Below are 25623 nucleotides of genomic sequence, written 5' to 3' on the forward strand. Positions count from 1 at the left end.
TTCATATTCTTTACTTAAAAGTACAATATAATTATCAATTCTGTATGCCTGCTTCTTCTAAGACCTAGTGGGAAACAACTTCTGGTTTAGAAGAGAGAAACATTCTGCACAAAAGGTACTGTACTATCTGCTTCAAGCTGCAGAGTTATATATGAGGCAACATAACTTGATGAAATAATGTGGATCTGCAACTCAAGAAAAGCGAGTATTCAAAACTGTTTTGGCTTAAGAACACTTACAGGTTGTGTCTGCCTTAGCAATATGATGTATAGACTCCTGTTCTGTCTCTGAATGAACCAGAGCAAATTCCAAAGTGCAAGGAACACAAATATCCGTTTGGGTCGATTAAATCTTCTGAAACATAACTCGATTCTTTGTCTTTCTTCTTTATCTTATTTATACTAAACAGAGTAGTTCCATTGACTCACAGAATGGTTTGGTTTGAAGGAACATTAAATATCACCTAGTTCAAACACTCTGCCATGGGCAGTGACACCTTCCCCTAGACCAAGTTTCTCAAAGCCCCACCCAACCTGGCCTTGAACACTTACAGTGATGGGGCATCCACATGTTCCAATGCTTCACTACAGTCACAGTGAAGAAAGTAAACAGGTTTAACTGATGTGAATTTATTTCACCTAAACAAGCTAGCTTTTGACACAAGAGATAAAATAATTAAAGGTACCCATAAAAATCTGACGTCATGTTGCAATTCAATGTTGCTGTATCCATGTATAGCCAATTTTTCAAAGTGATTTTGGACTCTAAATATGTAGCAAACCAGTCAAGTCCCATTCAAATACTTCATTCTCACTAGTATCTAGGAGGAACTAAGTATATATACAAGTTAAGAGTTTAAAAACCCTTGTGCTTCTGGGCTGAAGTAATTGCAAGGGTGAGGTTGTTACTCATTTATACACTTTTAAAACCTCACTAGAAGCCTATCTGCACCTGAATGAAGACCTTTGAAAACGATGCTCGTAGGAGGCCAATTTAATGGCTGTATGTCTTGGAATAAGAATTATGCTCTGAATAAAAGTGAGGCTCAGTTCACCTAATTTAGTACTCAAAGTTGGATGTCTAATCCAAGCATGTTGTCCATGCCAACTTTTTCTTGACAGGGAAGAAGCAGAAAGAGATGTCTCCTGAGGGTGATTCATCCTATCTTAAGACCAACATTTAAGGAAGGTAGGATAAATTGTCCTCAAGAGAAGTCTACCTCCTTTCTTTCTAACACATGAAGGAATTTAGTTAAGTGCCTGAGAGTACAGGCTTAATTTCTGGACAGGGAAAGATTAGGTGAATCCTTCCCTTTATTCTGACATCTAAACAAATAATGCAAATAATGAATATCTGCTGTTGACAGATGACTGGGTTACATGAAATTCTGACTCATCAGTTGCATCTTTTCCACAGCAGAGAACACAGTGGCAAGTTATCATGATCAGAGTCCTTGTTTAGAACATGTTCTCTCACATGTCAGTGTTCATCCACAACGTAATTTACAGATACAAACGTTATTGACAAAGTAAGTGTCACACCGGATAGGTGAATCTACAAAAAGAAAGTTTAAAATAAGCATGGTTAACACAGAATAATGAATGTGGCAATTTAAAACAGTTAAGGCTCTTACTGTTGTCAGTTGTGACATGCAAGTAAACATTATCTGCATTCACTAAATATAAAAATTGCAAAGTGCCCCATAGCCAATAAAGGGAAAAGCCAGATCATTCACTTCTGCCTGTAGTTTGGCCAACAGTATTTCCTGCCTCATTTTGACTGTAGGAAATTCTACAGAGAACAGCATTTTCATTAATCAATCCCTACATTACCTTAAAGTTATATTATTCTTCCATTTCAGCAGGGATAAATTTCCAACCAGGTCCAGGACATTACCAAAGGCATTCTAGAAGTTAGAAACAAATTCCCTGGTAGATAGCTGTATGCTGAGACTAGTTCTAGTCCTCATCTTTGGCTATTTCAGCTAAGACAGAACAGGAAAAGCAGTACTACTGCAATTCCTGTAATAAAATGTGTCGTCTTTTTAGCTGGGAAAGAGATGCCAGACTTTTCATACACCCTCTAAAAATTGTTCTTTTTCTCCCACTACAGTCAGCTTTCCCAGTCAGAAGAATTAGTATAATTATCTCAGTTTACACCTCAGTTCACAGTGCAGACACTCCAGTTTAATGGCCTAAGACTCAGATAAACTCAGACACAGTTCAAATTATTGTTCTCATAGTCTCTTTTCTAAAGTAATTCTTCCATAAAGAAATATTAGAATAAAATTTCTAAGTCATATTTACGTACATAGTTTGGTTTTTTGTTTTTTTTTTTTTTGTTATTTTTATGCCTGCCATCTGATTGTCTCACTGTGTTGCTGGCTTCTCTCCCCCAGCTGAACTCTCAGAGGATCATCATCTTAGAGATTGAAAATCAATACCTCTGGGCCAAATTCTGCTCTTCTATGTAGATATGCCTGTATTAGTTTAAAGTCACTTAACTGAATTTCTGGGTAGAGAGGCATTGGAAATGGCAAAATAGGAGGCCAAGTCTCTTTCAGCCTTTGACTTCAGATGCTGCTAAACCATTTCATAAGCTGCTTTACTTTTCAGGTATTTTGCTTGTAAACATGAATCCTGCCTTTAGAAAACTGTAACCATATAAGTGATCTTGCTGTCTAATGTATAACAGTGGTAGCTGGACACGCATAACACGTACAAACTGTCAGGTCAGAACACAACCGCTTTGTCTGAAGAGTCTGCTAGAAATTTCCAAAGATGCCTTAAAAAATGTGTGTTAATTACACTTTGCACATGTTGGTTTCTTCCTTCCCACCTCTCTTCATTGGAGATGAACTGTGAGTTTAAGAAAGAGATTTGAGATCATGAGACCCACTGCATCTCTGAGTTTCCTGATACAGTGACTGGTGGGAAAGGTAAGTTTCATATGGAAAAAGAAACCCCTTTCCTCTTGTGTGCTTGCTCATCTGAAAGTGACAAGACTATATCTTTGCTACTTCTTAGAAGATTTAGAAATACATTTTTGAAGACTCAAAGACTGTTTCAATCTATGGGGAATTCTGAAATAAGAAAAGGGTCAGAAGCTTTTCCCCTTATGCTCTTAGTTGTAAACAGATGAAAGCAAGAGTCCAGCTAAGCTGCATGTTGTGCAAGCCCATGAAGAGGGGACATTCTCATTGTACTGTCTTGCCCCTTGCCCCAGTACCCTGTAGCTCCCTAGGCATTGGGAACTGGGCTGTTTTGAAGTGAGACATTTATTCCTAATTATGACAACAGCTGGAGTAGTCACAGGTGGCTAGAAGTCTGATTTCCAGAAAGCTGAAGGGCACATTTTGGCATGTGTGCATGGATAAAATTCCCACTAGAAGCCATGATAGTTTGTAAGTATTTACCTATTTGTATATTTTCTCCACATAGTTTGCGTGATAAACAGACAAAATTATAAAAGTGATCAGAGGAAAACCTAAGTTTTTTTAACGTTTCCATGTTTAAAAGTATCTAAATTCAATATTGTATTTGGCAATGTAATGCTTGTGTTTTACATTGACCTTTAATAGACAGCAATACTGATGAGTCCTGCTTTCTGCATTTGCTGTGCTGACTAGAAAATATGGAGAAATGCAAAAGACACTATTTACATTGGGTTTAGATTTGACATTCCATTCTACATAATTCATGACCATAAAATGTTATTATCAGGTAGCACTGCCTGAATACTTAAAAAAAACGCTAAAATTACTGAAGAAAATTTATTTCACTTTAATTCAGTTTTTAAATACTGATAGATATACAATCAATACAACAACATATCAATGTATAGCTATGTGGAATCCACTAAACTCTCAAGCATTTCAGCTTTCTTAAATAACTATTATTTTATATACAGAAGTATATATATACAGGAAGTAGAATCCTGTTACATCCCTTGCCAGATTCAAACCCATGTGGCTTTCCTTACTCCCCTTCTGCACAATCAGACTGCAGCTGTACATCCCTCCTGGATCACCTGCTATGGCTTCCACCTCTTGTACATTTTCTCTCAGAATATGAGTTCAGTTAGAAACTCCTTGCTTATCCATGCTGGCCACCTGCTGCCGTTGTTTGATTTTCTGCTTGTTGGAAACTGACCTTTTTGACCTTCAAGGTGATCTCTGGTCAAGGTCAGCTCTGCTGGACTCCTCCAAGCATAACCCTCTTCTAAAAACCAGGGATCCTTCTGTTTCTCTGTCCATGTCAAACCTCAGCTCGCAACTAAGCACCAAACAGCCACTCTCTCACTCCCCTGCTACATGGGATGGGGTCAACAATCAGACAAATGAAAGTGAGAAAACTCATGGATTGAAATAAAGACAGTTTAACAGGTAAAACAAAAGTCACACACAAAAGTAAAACAAAACAAGGAATTAATTTACCACTTCCCATTGGCAGGCAGGTGTTCACCCATCTCCAGGAAAGCCGGGCTGCATCATGGGCTGCACGGTTACTTAGGAAGACAAACACCATCAGTTCAAACATCCACTCCCCTTCCTTCTTCCTCCAGCTTTCCATGCTGAGCATGACACCATATGATATGGAATATCCCTTTGGTCAGCTGTGGTCAACAGTCCCAGCTGTGTCCCCTCTCAATTCCTTGTGCACCCTCCTCACTGGTGGAATGTATTTGTGCATCTAGTTCTCAGGACTCCCTGGAGGTAAGTTTTAAATAGATGAACTTGAGGGAACCTCACAGAGAACACTCAACATGAGAGAGCTATAATAATCTGGCAGCATCAGAAAGGATCCAGTTGAGTTCAGGTGCCTACATCTATGGTGCATAGGGCAACAAAACCAAGTAAGTTAATGCCTTCCATATTCCAAATTGCTTCCCATGCTATACACCTGTTGTTGAAAAGAAGAAACCAGCCTAAGGAAAATTGTAAAAATGGCTTTAGTACTTTGGTGAGAATTCACTGCTGAGCATCCCACATCTAAAGAGGTGCTTTCAGGGTTTAGAGGGATGAATTTAAGATTTTTCTTTTCCCCTCACTGTTTTCTTACCAGTAGCTTAATATTTTGGGGACTGGAGTTTTAGAGGATTCTGCATTTCTGTTAACATTCTGTTTTCATTAAAGTGCCTAGACCAATTTTGGTGATTTGCTATAACAGAGGATTAATTTATACTGGCACATAACATTTGCCTGGAAATGCAACTGTTTTAATTATTTGGTTCAGCATCTAAACTTTGTTTTTCATTTCCTGGATGCAAAAGGATGTCAGATACACATAAAAAGTTCAACATTTATTAATCAGCATGAAATATCTAATTTAGATATCATTTATTATTTTTAATAGAGGGTGAACTGTGAGAAAGTTATTAAAATGCTATTCAGAATGCAAAAATAGGAGGTTAAGTGACTCCATTGATTGTGAAATTTTTCTGCATCATTCTAATTCTACCTTCACAAATGTTGTTTCCTACTTAATACAAAATCTCTATAGCAAAATAAAGTAGCAAGCTACAATTCTACTATATAATTTTTATTCTTTTTGTTCTAACAAGTCACAGAAATAAGCAGGGAATTTGTACCTTAGAGATAGTTTGCTTAAGTTAAATACAAATAAATATACAACATTGAAAAGATACAACCAGGTTATTATCAACTGGGTGTGATTCTATAATGACTGCTGGTGACGTGGATTTAAAAATAGCAATTCCCTAATATTAAAGCATCTATCTGATCTTCGCTACTTTTGCACACTGAAGTGTTGTAACAGCTGCATGCAGGGGATGAATTAAAATAAACCTATAATCGCAGAGCTTTTTAAAGCATACTAAATAAAAGGAGCATTCAAATCCTCTAATACTTTAATTTCCATCTAAAATAACCTCCACCCACTGCAGGAGATAAAGGTTTCCCACATGGAATTTGACCTATGTATTTGGTAGAAAGAAAGCTTGTAGTAGAAGTGAAATCGGTAACAAGTCTTTATCTCAGTTTTAAGCCTGTGATCATAAGTGAAGAGAGGAAGAAAGCCATAAGCAAAGGTTATCATTGGTGTGACTATTGCCCAGAGCTGACCAGAAGTTGTATATGTGACTGATGTAAAATCTATGGTTAACTATTTTGGGATCTATAATATTTTAATTATTGACTTTATAAAGTTCAGTCAAGAAGAGAATTTCATTGTGCCTGTAGGAAAAGTCCATCAATACTCCTATTCATTTTCCGTCTTTTTGGACCAAAGAAATAAGAAGAACTGGAGGGTCAGACAATATAGTTTCAATGTTATCTATGTACAAGCTGTTGAACACTTATCATTTTGAGGCTGAGATTTCTTTTGCAGCTGAGGACTCATTAGTCCTAGCTTGCACTTAGTATGTGGGCACTGTAATGGGAACCGCTGAGACTAAAAGTGTGTAAAAAGCACTGAACAGTAACAAATTTTGTGTCTATACTGTAGTCATCACCGTGATTTGTGTAATACAAATCTGTCTGCACTATTTTTTAGCTAGATAACTTGAGTTATCAAAACAAAATCCAGCAAAGGCTACTTACTCAAGCATTATATTTTACAGGGTTTCTTAGTTGCTAACTCAAATGTGTCTAGATCTCACTGTAATTACAGCAGCTGTATTGCAGACACTGGTGGCAATGGTTCATATATACCCTTCTGTCCAAGACAATTTTGAGGCTTGGCCGTGTGAATCCAGGATGTTTGGAAAAGCAGGTGTTCACTGTGTGTATGCATAGTATATATGCAGAAAAATCCCAGATGATAAAGTAGTTAAGTCTGGTGACAGAATAAGCCACAACTCTGCAGAGGAAAGTTTAAGTGACAATTTGCTTATATCAAATGAAGTAGGACGTTTTGTGGTTAAATTAGGCAGTGAAAACACACCTGTTTGTATCCCAGAAACCATTGTTTCTTCAAAATAATCAAGAATAGAGTGATTTTAACAAAGTTTTCATTCTAGATTATAAAATATACTTTTATTTGTAGCTTGGACTAAAGGCATCTATTTTTGGCTTTTACTGCCTATGGTACAATGCAAGTGAAACACACTACAGAAACTCAGGCCATACAGGGGCAAGGAGACTATTCAGGATTAATGATTTAGCTATAAAAATGACAAGAAAGAAAAGAATAGATGGAGTTAAACAGACTAGAATTAACACTGTAATATACGTCTACATGTGTATTTTACTAAATATTCATAACATTCATAATGTTTGCAGTCATTTATTGGTCTAAACCACAGTTACCTATTTTATTATTTTACCTATTTTTGGGGTACTCTAACTGCACTTTCTGCTGCTATTATACTTCAAAGTCTACAGAAGAATTGAATTTCCTAAAAAAACACATATATAAAGTAAACACTGTGCTAAAAGTTATTCATCGTTGACATTTCTATTTCACATCTTGCTCAATAAATTTATTGACTCATTTTTTGGCACTCTCAATAAATAAAGTTTTATTAGCCATTCAAACTCATTCAAAGAATAAGAGAAAAATGAACTACATAACTAGAAGATTGGGTTTCCTGGATAACAGTCAGGTATATATGGCTTTAATATGATTTTCAAAGCTACCCGTCTAGAAAGAAAAAACAAACAATCTTATAAATGGATGAAATGTAAACCTGACACACTATGCTATTTTTTATAGACTTCTCTGGCACACAAAGGAAAAGTTAAGGCTAAACTGAGACATCAGTTGCTTGCTTACACATTCTCGCAATGCATAAAGAAACAAATGTTTTAATTTTTTCAGAAAAAGTGATTTTCAAACAAAACAAACACCTAAAGCTTTCACTTCTTTAAGTGATAGGTAATATTCATATTGAAGATTCTTCAATTCACATGGTTCAAATACCTATTTTTGGCCAACGTCTTGAAATATGCAATCGTAAATTAATTATCATGAAGTAATTAGTTGTTCTCAATCACTTATTCAAAGACTATACTGATAGAAAACAAGAAAATAAAACACCTGGTCCCCCCTTTTAACAAAACATAGCAATGGTGGCAAGACTTCAAAAAGCAAATGTAAAATATTCTTTAAAAGAATAGCAGTCTGTTATGTGAAGCATGTGTAATTTAAATATCCAGTGTACCACCTTCCAGAGATGGAGAAGAACTCTGGCTTGCAAATTTCTGTTTCCTGGTTCACAGATTTCTGCTTATTTCCATTGCCTTATCATAACACAGCTCAAGCATCATGTGTAAGACTCTGACCTGTAAAATTCCTCAGCAGGTTTTCTGATATATACTGAGATAGATAGATAGATAGATAGATAGATAGATAGATAGATAGATAGATAGATAGATAGACAGGCAGACAGACAGATAGATGATAGACAGATAGATAGACAGACAAACAGACTGATACACACACTCATATAACCACTGGAAATTTGAGTGGAATAACATCTCCTTCTTTTCCATGTAATTTCCATGTAATTTCTTCAAGGCTATACATGCACTTTGCAGGATTAGCTGATGGGAAAGATGACATGAATTCCAAAGTGCGACTTTTCCACCACCCAAAGGTTCACCCAAAGAGACACAACAGGACAGACCTTTTTCATGATACTTATTAGAACTGTGTGCTTTTTGCTGATATTTCACTTTGAAGAAATAAAATTGTTTATATTACTGACTGTGAAACTACAGAGCTACTGTGAAAGAGGTAGAGCAGTATTAATACAAAAGCTTGTTATTTGTTATCTCCTACATACTGCATGAAAAAAAGAATTTTTACAATAGTTTCAGTTCATCACATGTGGATTACATAGGTCTCTCCAAAATTCATTCTTAAAAGAAAAAAATATCTATTTGCAGTTTGTATACTGGAATACTTAAATGAAGGTATTTCAAGATTGTCTATTTCCTGATTCAAGGATGTATAGAAATATTTTAGTTGTAAAAAAGCCCTGTCATAGTAGTAACAAGTTGAGAATGTATGGGTATGCAGACATGCATGCAAATATATATCTATACATATATATATAAAAGAATATATGCACACCCACAGACAGCTAGATAGATTTGCACGCTACTATTTTGCATATAAGACATATATTTAGCGTAGCTGGTCATAAGCAAAAAAGACTTCTTTAGCCATACAAGAACAAAAGGGTATAAGAAAATTGATTCTAATGGGTTTTCCTGAGTGATTCATTGACTAAAGGCTGCCGGGGATCACAATGGCAGCTGAATAAACAAGCTCTTTGTAGAAACTATAAAATAATTCTAGAACTCTGTACTTTACTTAGAAAGTTACCTCATCTTGCCATAAATTTACATTTGTTCCCTTACAATCTTTTGCAAACTATTCCCATATTAATTATCATGATTATATGTTGTGTAGCTTAAGGTTAAAGTTGCTAAACTGTGCCCAAGGGACTTTGTTCCAGTAAAGCCTGCCACAACATTGCTCGGAGAGCTCATGGTGAAGCAGCCTTAAAAGGTGACCTCCAAATCTTTTATGAGTCACTGCTTTCTAAGACAACAGTTCTCTGGTAGTATAACCTGTGGTTCTTTCTTGCAAAGTGCATTAAGCAATACCTATATTTTGCTGGATTCTGACAATTTGAACAACAGTAAACTACTTTCTTTTTTTTTTTTTTTTTTATCCTATCAATCTTTGTGTCATATGCAAATTTAATCAGCTAAGATTTTATTTCATCATCTAGATTGTTTGTAAGAATGTATTGAACACTGTTAGACCAGGAACCTCTCTCAGGGGACCTTGCTTGGAACAGCTCATTGGTATCTGCCAATAAGCCTGTGTTTTAATTCATCTAGTGTGTGCCCTCTTGATTAAAAATCTTGCATTATAGGAAATTAAAAATGTCATGTGACACAATTGCAAAAGCCTGAGAGAGGTCTAAAGATGCTATGTCACCACAGTTGCCAGTTTTGTTTACCAAAATATACTTGAGTCACCTCAGCAGTCATATTTCTTTTTGTTTATATTCTTCAGTGAAAGAGTCCTGAAAAGGGGTATTATTTTGTAAGATCAAAGGTGAAATACCTTCTGTTTCCTGAGTCACTCTTTAGAGTATCAGCAATATTTTTCACTGCTCTTGTCTGTTTGCCATGAGCTGGGAGAACCTGATTACAACCACTGACAACTCAAATGTTTCTTTTTAAAGCCCAAAATACTGTACACACAACACACGCACACAATTACATGTGTGCACGGTATGAGCAACAGTCTGTATCTGTAACTGTTATTTTCTTTAGATCATTTTCAGTTTTACAGAAGTTTCAAGAAGACAAACATTAATATCCCATATGTCAAAATGTGATGTCCTTACTTGGAATATACCCATTCGTTACAATGGAACAATGGGTGCAAATACAGAAATCATTTTAGCTCTCTATGATTATTGTTCTGCCATATTGTGACAACATTTATGACAATTAGCCTGTTTTTTTCTGCACTGGTTTGGAATATTTGTGCATAATTTCTTCCACATCAAAGAAAGAAAATGAACTTGAACATGTATTGCGATTTGTCCCATTTTATCTTAGGAGAAAACTGGCCTTTGACACGCCAATGCATTACATTTAGCATTTAACTTACTGGTAGGTTCTACAGTATTATGAGCAGTGATGTCTATGGTCAAAAGTGTCCTTACCTTTTGATCTTTGCTTAAGTTTTACTTCTCTTCTAAATGAAGATGCAGTTATAGCTGTTCACCTTCACCAATCCTTTGAATGCTGCTTTGAAGCATGAAATAAAGACATGCTGTATTGAAAGCTCATAAAGGACTTAAAAATCTTTGTAAATTTTAATAAAATGCATATTTTAATTAGGTTAAAGGGAAACCTGCTAAATATATTTATTCTTTGAACTGCTGACTCTTCAAATCAAATTCAGAGGAGCAGGGAATTGACAATTTCTACAAAAGTTAAAATTCGGGGGGGGGTTATCTTTAAAACACAGACTTTTTGTAAATGTTCATTGGGCAAACTAATCAGATATAACTCCCGTCAAGATGTAAAATCTGTACAGCTAATTAAATCTAAAAGTAAGATGTATTAATAGAAAAAAAGGTCTCAGAACAATACCAAAGGTAATATTTAAGGGAAAGACAGAGACATGATAACAAATAAAAACAGAGACTAAATAGCCAGCTTTCACAGAATTAATGAAAAGCCTAATTTAATTTAATGGTCACTTCTGATTGGCAGGCAAAGCTGATCTCCTAGCAGCAGCAATACTGTGTTGATTTTGTAGTTACTTTTAATTTTAATAAGCTAGTACAACTTTGAAAGACAAATATAAAAGCCTGAGCAAATTGTTTGGAAACCCAAACTACTGGGTGTGTGAGAGAAAGTAAGGTATAGAGCTAAAGAAAGGAAACAGAAATCTGTCTCATTTGTTTTCCTTTCCTCTCATTCATACACAAACACACATTTAAATTAACCTCTCTAAAGGGTAAATTAAGAACAGGAGCTCAAATGAGAGAATGGTATAAAGAAGGAAGCTTGTTCAGTCACTGATTCCTCTCTGAACGTAGCACAGACTATGTCCTGCAAAGCAAAAGGCTACCTTCAACTTTTTAGTCTTAGTGAATTATGACACAAGAAATGTTAAATTCAAATCTTCTGTAAGCAGAAGAGGAACATTTGCATTTCAATTTGGACTGACCAGTTGCTTTTGGTCTGGCTACTCTGGTAGATATTATGTATCTCAGTATGTGGTGCAAAACCTCAAGGTAGGCAGATCATCCTTTTTGCCATATACATGGCATTTTCCAGAACATATGAAGCCTGGGTTAGTATGTCCACTTCATGCATACCAATGCTTGTACTTGGTGGTAATAGGGTGTATTTCTGTATATGGGCTTCTTAGTTCAAAGGGATTCTTTCGAGTATCTTTGTGGTAGTAGAGAAATCAGCTAAAGATTATTGACAGAGCAAGTATAGAGAAAGTGTATAAAGTAGAAGGAAAGTGCTAAATGGTGCAAATGCAGCGTCACCAGTAGTCACACACCAGAAATTCTAAGGTAATTATCAGAGACTCCAGACTTCATGGGCTATGCAAAGAGTGCTGTAACTGCCTGATGGCACCATTACGCACTGGAAAGAACTTGAGAGTAATACAGGATCAAGTCACTATTCCTACCTAGGCTGTTAAGCGGTCTGGTAACTGCTCTGGTTTTTATTAGCACCAGTTAGGGTCAGTATTAATGAAGATGTGCAATGTTGTCATTGCAGCTATTTATTGCAGGTTAGGAACATAAGATTAAAGATGACTTTTGGAGAAGTGTCACTCCTAGCAGCTGTGGTACCATGTACAACATGGCACCACAGCTTTTTTTTTTTTTTTCAGCATGCTTTTTAACCTCCTGTCATGAACACTTGAAGCTGCTAGTGAAGGGGTTAATAGTTACAAACACTGCTGTTGGCCTTTGTTATGAGATCAAATCCATGAAAACCACTGTAGCAAATGCTGTCAAGATTCAAGATACCAAGATTCTGAGATTGGGCCTTTACAACCTTGAATGAACTGGTAGTATTCCTTCCCAATCATTCAGCCATGAGTACGGTATCTCGGATCCATCCAGCATTGCTGTAGCCCCAGAAGCCACATGCAGAAACAGTAAAGGCAGAGCATATTGTATCCAGCATTTAGAGTAAGCCTTTGAAAGACAGACACCAAGCAGTTCTGGAGACTCCTGTCATTGCTGTGAGACCCCTAAGTATTTCACATAGTCCAGACTTTGTTCACATTCTGCTCCCTACAAAACTGTTCTTTAGTTTTACAGTGTACAATAACGGATGCTGTAATGAAGCCACCCAAGCAGAAATATTAATGATGTATTCAATTTGCTATGATAAAAAGACTGTATTAGATTAGTATTAGATATCATTAGACATTTTAGGGAAGATTAATTTCACAATAGGTAGATCGCTACTATCATCAATTTGAATGAAACACTGAGAGCATAGGGTACCCCTTCATCAGCTGGTGGGGGCTACTTGCTTGGGTTTTCATTTTAATGAATGTCATCTGGCACTGCACACAGGTTCTGCTATCTTACAGCACAATACACGGCAGACAGAACTGTAAACACGGAGTTTTAATCATCCTGGAAATTTATGCAAGAACCTACTCAGATCTGCCAACCACTAAAGAGAAGAAAATGTGTGTTTTAAACAATGAATATAGGGATTTTCTGTTTGTAGAATTTTTTATGGGCAACACCAGGAATCTGAATGCATTGATATTCTGACATGCCTTCTAGCACTTTCACAATTTTCCTCAGAGAAGAAAGCAACTGAAAAAACTCTTTGGTTTCATTATAGCAGAAACACTTCTGTACTGCTTCTAGTTCCATACTCACTTAGGCAGACACATATACTTCATGGATTAAGAATTATTTACCACATTTGTCCCGAGTGATATCAACTAAGTCTTTTTTTGGAACAACATAGAAAATCAGGGGATATTAGGATTCTTTTTCTGCTATAAGAAAATAAGTTTTAGAATGGTTTTATATTTTATTTCAAATTATTTAGTAGTGTTTTCCTTCCAGAAATATATTTTTTAAATTTGCCAGCATTACTAGAGTCTCTGACAGAATCTGGGTCAAACACTCTGGCATTTATTAAAAGACATTCAAATGCTTGTGGGATTCAGGAAAGCTGGACCTCTATTATTCACTGAGAACTCTAGAATTTGGTTTTACTTCCTAGATTTTGGGTCACCTGATTGTTTTTTGCTGCTAGTAATTTTTAGGGTAGCTGGCAGGAAATTTTTTTTTTAGTTTATTGGGAAAGGTATTATATAAAAATACTTGAAAATTTATGTCAATGCATTCAATTAAAAACTGTTTTGGGAAACAGTTCTGGTTTTAAAACAATGTTGAAGTGACATGGTTATAATAACCAGGTAACCTCGCTAAAAGAGTACAATTAGCATCTTTCTTTAAGCATTTGTGATTTATAAACTACAAGGATAAAGTGTCTTCTGACACATGAAAACAGTATATACTGTTTAGTTATTAGTTCAATTGTTCACTGTTTAGTTATATAGTTCAATTGTTCACATAAAAGATTTAATTTTCAGACTTGCATTATCTTTGAACTCTTCTGCATAGCACCAGTATCAGTGATACATATTTTAGCACTGTAAAAACAGAGGAAAAGTGACACTGACATATTATTGCCATTTCTCTGTCCACAAGTTCAGAACTGCAGTGGTGGCAACATCAGGGCAGCCTTGTTTCCACACCTGCACTGACAACATTCTGCCTTGCCTTACAACAAGCATCATCTCTAACTCTCTTATGTTTTGCTTAGTAGAGCAGCAAGGAGAACATACATTTGCTCCTCACATATCCTACTCCCGTGATCTTCTTCATTAATACAGTATTCAGAGATTCAGTTTTGCAGAACTGCTCTAAGCACAAAATCTATATCAACTCAAGTTTCCAGAAAAAACCCTAATGAAATTCTGGGAGAGTTTCATTACCAGAGTTTTTCAGAAAACATTTTCTCCGTCTCCACATTAGAGTCGCCAGGATTTTTGACTGGCAAATTGAAGCACAGGTGTCGTAAAGAAAGAAAAGGCACAGTAAAAGGCCTTTTACACTGTATTTCTGTCGTAGTTTAAACCGTAGCCAGACAGCTTTTTCACTCACTCCCAGTGAGTGGTGCCAGGCTGAGAGCAATCGAGGCCCCCCCCCCCCTCCCCCCCCAGTCCAGCAACCAATGCACAACACAAATCACCACCGCTACCACCACCAACAACAATAAGAGAAAATAACAAGGGAAGAGAATACGATACCACCGGCCAAGGAAGGAGTCCCACCCGGAAGCCCGTGTCCTTCCAGGTAACTCCCAGTTACCACCCCCCTTGCATGACGTGCTGTGGTATGGAATACCTCTTTGGCTAGCCTGTGTCAGGCGTCCTGTCCCTGCTTCCTCACAGCTTCCCCTCCTCCCTGGCAGAGCATGAGCCTCACAAAGTCCTTGGTCAGGGTAAACATCACTTAGCAACAACCGAAAACATCGGTTTCACCAGCACTGTTCCCAGGCTGGAAGTCAAAACACAGTGCTGCACCAGCTACCAAGAAGGAGAAAAATTGATTGCTACTGCTAAACCCAGGACAATTCCACATGTAACAGCAAGTGAGTACCTGCAGCTCTGTCTCCAGGCCATCCAACTGACCTCAGTATGGGGTATTGTCAGTTGCCCAGCAGAGGCTTGTAAGCTGGCTTTCAATGTAATTGATCTCCAAATGCTCTAAAAACTCCTTTAAGAATTCTGCTTAGTTTCCATCTAGCTCTGGGGGGCATTTACTTTAGCCACATTTCAGTAGCACTTTCCCGATCCTTCCCAGAATTTTGCATTTGCAAGTTGTTATTTAACCCTTTCCAGGCAGTTAAGACCACACAGCCACTCGCTTGCTACTCCCCCAGTGGGATGAAGGAGAAAATCAGACTGCTAAGAGTGAGAAAACTCATGGGTTGAGATAAAGACAGTTTAACAGGTAAAGCAAAAGCCATACACACAAGCAAAACACAACAAGAATTGATTCACCACTTCCCGTCAGCAGACAGGTGTTCAGCCATCTCCAGGAAAGCAGGGCTCCATCACACGTAACAATTACTTGGGTAGACAAATACTATCACTTTGAATATCCACCTCTTCCTCTTTATTCCCCTAGCTAGTATTGCTGAGCATGACATCATATGGTATGCAATATCCCATTGGGGTCAGCTGTGTCCCCTCCCAATTCCTCCTGCAGCCCCAGCCTAATCACTGTGAGGAGCAGAAAAGGCCTTGACTCTGTATAAGCAATGTTCAGCAATAATTAAAACATCCCTGCATTATCAACACTGTTTGCAGCACAAATCCAAAATATAGCTTCATACGAGGTACTGAAAATAAATGTACTTATCCCAGCCAAAACCAGTACATGGGTATGTTAATGTGTATCATCTTAAGTCCCATGATATCTGATGCCATAAAAATTTGTACACTGGTAACTGAACTTCTGCTGGCAAATAATAAATGGAGATTTAAGAAAGATCATTAAACTTCCATCTCACAAGCTTCTCCACTCTTTTTTTTTTTTTTCATCTTAGATTCTCTCATGTGGCATCGTGCTCCTCACTAGTGTATACTCATCATTTGAACAAATGATACCATCTCCTCCACTATTTCCACTATCTGACTTCTTCTCTGGGGTTGGCCTCAGACTCCTTCATTCTCCAGTATCTGGTGAGACACCTTTTCTCCACTCACGTCATTGTAATCCAAAATTTATTCCCCCCTTTACAGGGATCATGAGCAGCCAGATTTTTGAGAAGGTAGCCTGTTTTAAGTCTGAACATTTTTAGAGTACAGGAGTGACATTTTCGGGGCTGAGAGAATTTCAACTTTAAATTCTTGTGGCATTGATATAAAGAGTAGAAAAAGAAATTCCTACATTCAAAATGGAAACTGAACCCTCATGCAAGCACTCTTTAAGAGTTCCCAGACATCAACCAGAAATCATCAGCTCTTTTGAGACAGATTTCCTAAATTGTCACGCAGGAGCAAGCAGTAAAAATATTTTGTAAATATGACATAAAATGTCTGCAGTATACCATTTTTAACAACCGGTAAAATAATTTCTTTGCATTTCATTAATAATCAGGAATCCATACGCAGAATTACCAGAGACTGAAATTTGCACTTTTATGAAAGATGAATCAATGATTAATATAAAGCATCCTTTTATTTCTCAAAGGCTACTCTCCTGCAATAATGAAATTAAGTGAAGTCGCAATATTAATGGGTCCATCATCAGTTCTGTTCCTGCTGCTTTCAGACACTCCAGCTGAAAAAACAAAAGCAAAGCTTAATATTGTTCACTTTCTAACCACTGCATACAGGCTCATTTGGGAGAAGTGGAGAATGACCTTAGGCTCTGGTGCTTCTCAGCTGCCAGAATAGCTCCTTGGGCAACCAAGCTGCTGTACAGTATGAATTAGATTGCCCCTGGCTGATTCTAAAGTCAGGGAAATAAAAATATGGCTTTGTTTCCATTTTCTCATCTGTGCCAGCTGAGGAACCAGCCTTAAAAGTTCACCAAAGGTATCCGAGACTGCCACAAACAGAGCTGATAGTCATGTCTGCCTGAAGGAGTGAAGGCTATCAGCTAGCCTGTGAACTGGCACATTCACTTATGTCCTTTCATGTATCTGTGGAGCGCTTTATGCAACAGATGCATAATGCTTTCCAGTATCTCTAGGTACCCTTGTATTGCAAATAAATAATGCTATGCTATATATACGCAAACAAGATAGAATATTGTCATGGTTTAAACCCTAGCCAGACAGCTTTTTCACTCACTCCCAGTGAGTGGTGCCAGGCTGAGAGCAATCGAGGCCCCCCCCAGGGCTCTCCCCTTCCCCGCTCCCTGAGGGATGGGGAGGAAGATCAAAAGAGTGCAACACCCATGGGTTGAGACAAGCACAGTCCAGCAACCAATGTACAACACAAATCACCACCGCTACCACCAACGACAGCAATGGTAAGAGAAAATAACAAGGGAAGAGAATACAATACCACCCACCGAGAAACGAGTCCCACCTGGAAGCCTGTGTCCTTCCAGGTAGTTACTGACCCCCCAGCATGAGGTGCTGTGGTATGGAATACCTCTTTGGCTAGCCTGGGTCAGGCGCCCCGTCTCTGCTTCCTCACAGCTTCCCCTCCTCCCTGGCAGAGCATGAGCCTCACAAAGTCCTTGGTCAGGGTAAACATCACTTAGCAACAACCGAAAACATCAGTATCACCAGCACTGTTCCCAGGCTGGAAGTCAAAACACAGTGCTGCACCAGCTACTAAGAAGGAGAAAAATGACTGCTACTGCTGAACCCAGGACAAATATTCATCCAATAAACTGTCCTATTTAACAAATATTTAATATTCTGAGAAAAAACATTTACATGAAGTGAATGTCTATGCAACCCAAGATGGAAACTCTTAACAATACACTTAAAAATCTAGAAAATGATGTGTAAAATATTCTGATTTTTTTTCCTAACAATAAAACTATAAAAATATTATAATGATTCAACCTGCTTTTTAAGAACTATAAGCTGATTCTTTTTTCAGTGATGTAATTTAAATAAAAAGAAGCCTTCTCTAAGCTCTGGGATGTTCACTTTGATAGACGTCAGCTCAAATGAGCTAGTCCACAAATTTAGGTAACTCCACCCCATTTGTGTAAGCATTCAAAACCAGCAGTAGAATCCTCTTCTACTACAATCACACTGCATGTAGTGTGATGCAGCATGCCATGTGAAATCTGATACCTGATAAGCCTTACCTGGGGTGTGTCAATTCAACAGCTTAAATCTATTGATAAACATGTATCATGAATCTGTCTCAGTAGGCTTTCACCTTTGGTTTTTACATATGCACACTCACGCAGGAAGGAGTATTAAAAATCTTTTTATTTAGAATTTACACTGTATAGACTTTTTGAAAGTATGTAAAGGCAAGATACTGTTAAGTCTACAAAATTATATCAATACCCCCATGACACATCTATTATAGAAATAAAATATTATAAGGGATAAATATCAATGTATGTCTTCTTATACCCTTAGGAATTTAGTCCCACAAAGAAAAAGCTCAAACCCTTTTCAAGTTTTATGAGGGCTTCTTTAAATATTTAGAGTTGGGAAAGGTACTTCTTTTCTACCTCAGGTCGATGAAAGAGGAACTTTCCTTTAGTCTTTTTAATACATGAAAGGGGCGAGATCACTAACATGTGATGCCCCCTCCCTTTGCTCTAAGAATTGTTCTTTCAAATCTTCAAACAGGAAAATACTTTTCTCTGTAGTTTCATGATTTTCCACAAGATGTTGAGCAACATACAGTGCTTTAATCGCATTAGGCTCTGTGTGTGTGTGTGTGTGTGTGTGTGTGTGTGTGTGTGCTGGTGTGGCCATGTCCATGTGTATGTTAGAGGAAAAGATAATCTTTTCACTTTCAAACACTATGAAGATTGTAAGGAAGGATACATTAGTTATATGGTATTACTTCAGCCAGTTTATCTGCTTATGTAGTCAAGAATGAAGGACAATGCAAGTTTATCAAACATTATATTAAAATAAAACAAAAATCAGTAATGCAGTTCTGTTCAGTTTTTCAACAACGAATGTACCCAGAATCTGTCATTTTGCAAAATCTCACCTGAATATTTTTAAATATCTTGGGAAAACACTGCTTGATTATTATTAATGTATAATGGCTACCATACATTAATAGAGTTGGTACCACTAGAAAACAGGAGCACCAAGCTTTCATCCTCTCCCCAGTCCCATACTGTCACATCCTACCTTCACAGTAGTCTATGGAATATGAAGCATGTAAAAATGCAATGTGAGTGTACATAAATACAGTGACTGAAGGAAGAAAAAAACAAAAAATCTTAGGTCTGTGCTCCCTCCCAGGTTATATACCCTCAAAATTGAAGGGAAGTGAATCCTGCTAAGCATCACTGTGCAACTGAACAGTCACAGTACAGAAAAAAACAAGGTTGGACTCTCAAACAGTCAGACCCTCAGTAGTTCCAGCCATAAAATCTTAAAAGAGATCTTAAATCAAGCTTGAGTTGTAATTAGGTCCTCAGGCCTTACAGTGGTCCTGCAAACTTTTTCATATGTCCAGAGCAATGTCTTGCTTACATAATTAAAATGAGTTACTTTCATACACTTTTTAAGCATGCTGAAAAATGCCTTACATACACTTCTAAAGGAAATAGTCCTGTGGTGACATAGGGTTAGCTGATTTACTTCAGTTACATGAACTTACTGAACTTTTCAAAGTGCTTGACACTAAAAGCTACTTATACATAATTTATATCATACTTGCTGGCTGAACTCCGTTCTCATACTTCACGCCTGCCATTCTTGTGAGCGTAATAGCAATAATCCATTATGTATATGTATGTATAGCATACTGACGCCGTTTGCAGGCTGATAAGGATAAAGATACAATGAAAAGATAAACAGATGGTGGTTGCACCGAAACCCTTGGGTTATTAGAAATTAGGAGGGGAAACTATTCTTTCATATTTACATTAACTCTTGGGTAACGTTTTGATACTGCAATGCAGTATCCCAGTTGTAAATGCTAACTGTCCATGTTTCCTTATAGGATGTGGTTAATTAGTACAAATTCCAACTGTCTTTTGTTCTTCTTAGGGCAATTCCACAACTCTCATACATACATTTATCTGTCTTGGAGCCACTGGAGTCTTGCAAGTTCATAATAGCTATGGAGCTGGACTTTATATGTATGCTTTATTCCCAGTAGCACCAAGGTAAAAAAATGAAGATTTGTATTTAAATATGACCATCTCAGAAGGATTATTGAAAATTAGCTAATCATGTGGAGTAAATTTCATGTTTGTAGTATAAAGGACTGCAAATAATATTTTTTTTTAATATAATGATGAAGGCCAAGAGGTATTATGATTCTCAGTGACTCAGAAAGCTGAACATGTACAATGTGCCTTTCTCAGGCAGCATGTGGATGAATTGAACTCCAGCTTCTTTAGTGTATGCTTGTCTGATTATTTCTACTAATAAAAAAAAGAAAAACTAAGGATTAAAATAATCCAAAAGGGAAAAAAAACCTGGCCTGAACAGAGAAGTCAAAGCAGATCTGACTAAAATTTTTTTTAACATTTCAGTGAATGCATGGTCTCTTTCAATTGTCTCTGTTTCAAACTTTTCCTTAATTTTTTCCAAAAAGTGTACAGGACTGACAAAGATTTACAGGCCTCTAATATGTACTAATATATACTTGCACTGATCTCTCGGTAATGAATGTCATGTGGCCAACTGCATAGAAGGAAAGTAAACAGTAATGATTTAACCAGACTATCCTGATGATAAGACAGTATTAACTAGGAGTTTTTCTAGAACCTGGCAGCTTTGTGGTTCATGAGAACCAGTATTAATTGTTGTATTGTCCACTAAGAAAACAATGATCTGAAAATAAGGTCCAGTAAAACATGACTGTAATTAATAAAGAGTATTTATCATACACATTGAGGTTTTTAAAGTTATAAATTATTATTCAGGATATGCTATGCAGTTGCACTGCTTTCAGTGATTAGCTCTGTGTAATATTAGTTAGCTCTGAATAAATAAAAATGTATTTCTGGTATACAGTAGCTCCATGCAGAGACGCCAACAAACTAAGAATCAGCTTCCACAGAGATGCAGGCTTAATTAGACAGGTGAAATGCTGCACTAACATGACTGTGCTGCTGTACTGGGTATGTGTGTCAAGGTTTTGGTAGCAGGGAGAGGGCTAGAGAGGTGGCTGCTAGAAGCTTCCCCTATGTCTGATGGAGTCAATGACAGATAGCTCCAAGAAGAACATGCTGCTGGCAAATTCTTAGCTGACCCACAACAGTAATAGTATCTCTGTGATAACATGGTTAAGAATGGGAAAAACCTGCTGCCCAACAGCAGCCAGAAGAAAGGCGTGAGAATATGAGAGAAGTGACCCTGCAGACACCACAGTCAGTGCAAAAGGAACAGGAGGAGGTGCTCCAACCAAGGGAGCAGAGATTCCGCTGCAGCCTATAGTGTAGGTCATGGTGAGGCAGGCTGCGTCCCTGAAGCCCATGGAGATCCATGGTGGAGCAGGCCATGGGGGACCCCACACTGGATCAGGTGGATGCCTGAAGGAGGCTCTGACCCCCATGGGAAGCCCACGCTGGAGCAGGCTTCTGTCAGGACCTGTGGCCCCATGGAAAGAGAAGCCTGTGCTGGAGCAGGTTTGCTAACAGGAGCTGTGACCCAATGGGGACCCACGCTGGAGCAGTTCCTGAAGGACTGCACTCCATGGGAAGGATTCACATCAGAAACATTTATAAAGGATTGTTTCCCATGGGAGGGACCCCATGCTACAGCAGAATAAAGAGTGTGAGGAGTCCTCCCCCTGAGGGGGAAGGAGTGTAAGAGACAATGCGTGATGAAATAACTGCAATCCTTTCCCATCCCCATGCACCACTGCAAAGAAAAAGGCAGAGAAAATTAGAATGAAAGTTGAGCTTGGGAATAAGGAAGGAAGGGGTAGGAGGAAGGTGTTTTAAGATTTAGTTTTTATTTCTCATTTCTCTTACTTGACTGACACAAACTAATTTCCCCAAGTTGATGCAGTTTTTCCTGTGGTGGTAATTAGTGTGTAATTTTGACCAATGAGTTTTTCATTGTATTTTCTCTCCCCTGTCCAGCTGAGGAGAGACAGACCAGCTTTGGTGGACACCTGGTATCCAGCCAGGGTCAACCCCCATAGATGCCTTTCATTGTGGTGGTGGTTTGGAACTCTATGCATGGCACTGCTCTCCCTGGAGGGCCTATTAAAACTTGCACTTTTTTTCTTAAATCCCTTCTGCATTCAGGTCAATGGTTGCAATTCTTATTGCCTTTAACAGGAACAGGACTCAGCCTTCTTATCTGTTTTAGAATCCACTCCATTAAATGGGTGGATACCCTAACAATAAAGATGAAAGTGTGCATGAACAAACTTAAAAAGGCTAAGGAAAAACAAGTACCACAAGAAACTTGCACAATATATATGAAATATATATTTTATATACATATGAATAATATGAAAAAATTCCACAAATTCATTAAAATAAAGATGAAAGCAAATGTCTATTTCTTAATAGAAAGGAGGCACAAATAACAGATGACAAAGTTCAAAATCTTCCCTATATTTTTATTTCATTCTTCACTGAAAAGGTTAATTGTGACCAGAAGCTAAACATAATTAATATTAGCAACTAATGCTAGAATTAGAAGCCAGAATTGGTTAACAGACGGAAAAGTTCTTAGATGAACCCGATGTGTCCGAATCACCACAACTTAACAACATGTTCCCCTGAAATATTTATGAACTGAAGTCCTCTCTTGACCATTAGCAGTCACCTTTTGGGAACTTTCTATAACTGCTAAATGCTGAGGGGACAACCAATGGAAAAACATAACTACTAAACTGAAAAGGAAAATAGTATTATGTGTCAGCTGCCTATGATTTTCCAAGTACCTAGAAAATCTGAATTTGATTAAAAGTAATCACAGTAGAATTACTGAAATAATAAAAGGCCAATCTGATATCCTTCCATGACAGCACAAATAAACGGGTAACAGTATTTACACACTTTCTTTGCTGACATGTGACAATTCCCTATGACACTCTCAGAAGTATGGAAATATGATCTCACTGGAAATTACTGTAAAATCATCTGAATTACTTAGCAGAAACATCTTAGCATCTGCTCACTGTCAGACTGAAAGAAATACTTGAGTGTACCATTATGCCATATTTGCATTTACAATTGAAGGACTAGTATTTGTGGATAATGTTAACCAGAAATGTCATAGACATTCTGGAAAGTAGAATTATATTCAGCAGGATTTTGATAAACTGGAGAAATGGTATAAAGCAGTACAACAGAATATAACAAAGGAAGATGCAAACCATTTAGAAAGGAAAATACAGAATGCAGAGTGGCTCACAAGGCAGATATACTGCAGAAAAGGGTCTCAGGATTACAGTGGGTTGCAAATGGAACACTACTCAATGTTGCAAAACCAGAAGAAAAAAGGACGATTTAAAATATACAAGACCTGAGACATATGGAATAACTATTTCACTCTAGTCAGCATTTGTGAAGCCTTGACAGGATTACTTAATGTAGTTTTAAGTACTAAGGAAAGAAGGGAATGAGATAGAAGTAACAGCAGGTTAACAGATGTGAAAAATCTGACCACTGAGCAAAAGCCGAACAGATGATGGAAAAAAAAAAACAAACAAAAAATATAAACAAACAAAAAACGAAACCAAAAACCAAACAACACACCTTTTTTATTTTGTTTTGAAAAGAGAACCTTGGGGTGAGATGATGAGGGTGTTCCTTCTGATGCAAAAATTGTAAGGTGAACAATCATTTGTTGTCAGTGTTGCCACCAAAAGCAAAACAAAAATAATCAGTTACAGTAGGAGAGATTTATATATGCAGAATACCCTTCTATTACAGTTAAGAATGGGTTGCCTACATCACTTGTGGGATGTCTGTCATTAGAGATTTGTAAGAGTTGTTTTACTGTTAAGATTGGTCTAAATATACTTGTTCTAGCCTCAAAGCAAGATACTGTAATATTCCAGGTTCCTCTGCAGCACCACATTTCTAAGGTTCTACATTTCTTTGAAAAGCCTTTTAACTTGAGCTTTTAAACTCAGCCACCAAAGCCAGCGGCCCCAGTGCCAGCATGGTCTGCAGCGCAGCGCTCTGGTGCGTGCCCCTTCCAGCTCCGCCCAGCGAGTGTGGGGGAGCTCATCTTGCACTGTGGTCTCCCCGGGTTGCAGGAGAAGCTACAGGCTCCGGAGAGTAAAACAACAATTAATTTTGTTGTGAACTTCCCTAAAACTGTGTCAGCAGGAACAAAGATCTTCACAAGTTCTTACAAAGGGTCCAAAGTACAGGGAGCAAAGGAGAAAAGAAAGAAGGAAAGAAAAGGTAGGGTTACCAACTCGTGGATCCAGGACGTCTTCTCAGTTTGCGAGTTGAAGCCCTCGCAGGTGTAGCCCTTTAAACTGTAACTCTGCTGAGGTCCAGAGTGAAGGGACCCCTCCCCCAGGTGCAGGCTCATTTTCAGGGTGTCAGGTAAACCCCAGCCTCAGTTCATGTGCCCCGTCAGGTACCGCAGTGTCTGTCGCTGTCTCTGGGCAGTTTGCTGCCAGGTCTTCGTGGCCTCAGGGCAGACACTACAGGAAAACCAGCCCCTGCCTTGATGGAGCATGGTCCTGCTCTGCCCAAGCAACAGCGCTGCTCACCGCTGACAGGCTCAGGCGTCCCTTAGGGCCTTCTCTCCTTTGAGTGACGCACACACACAACAAGGGTCTCTTGCCCATCATGCTGTTTTACACAGCGAGGCCTTGAGCCAGAAGAACCTCAGCAGGAGCCTAGACCTGCCGGGAGCCAATAGCTTCCCTGGCGCAGCTGATGTGACCCAGACAGGACCAGGACCAGGGGCGGCCAAATGGTGGTGGCCAAAGCACCACCACCACCACTACCACCCCCCCCCCCCACCCCTTGTAAAAAAGACGAAGTTAGGCAGTGCTAGTGAGCAGGATTGCTGTGAGCAAGATGTGCAAACCAAAGTGTGGCACTCAGCAAGGTTGTGGCCCCACAGTGTGCATGGCAGGGCAGGTGCTCCAGCCCCATCAGGGAGCAGTCTACCTAGCAGAAAGTTGTGGCCTCTCTGCACCACCATGCACCAGATATAGATTTGCTGGGAGCATGCAGTCAGCCCTTGGGCTGTGACCTACTCTTATTGATTGGCCTCAGTGAGTGCCATCTGTGGGAGCTGCACCCACATAAAGGAACCCATCCACCTTGTGACAGAATTCTGGGAGGAGGGGTGTAGGTTGGAATATCAGGGAATCTGAAAGAGAGAGATTACTGGAATTACACCCTACCTGCCCTGGGACAGGCCCAGCAGGCAGATAGAGCACAGGATGACTCCCTGGAGACATTCAAGACCAGGGTAGATGTGGTTCTTGGCAACCT

The sequence above is a fragment of the Pezoporus occidentalis genome, unplaced genomic scaffold (assembly GCF_034315485.1).
Source record: "Pezoporus occidentalis ecotype Australia unplaced genomic scaffold, CSIRO_AGI_Poc_V1 ctg48, whole genome shotgun sequence".
In the NCBI taxonomy this organism is placed as follows: Eukaryota; Metazoa; Chordata; class Aves; order Psittaciformes; family Psittacidae; genus Pezoporus; species Pezoporus occidentalis.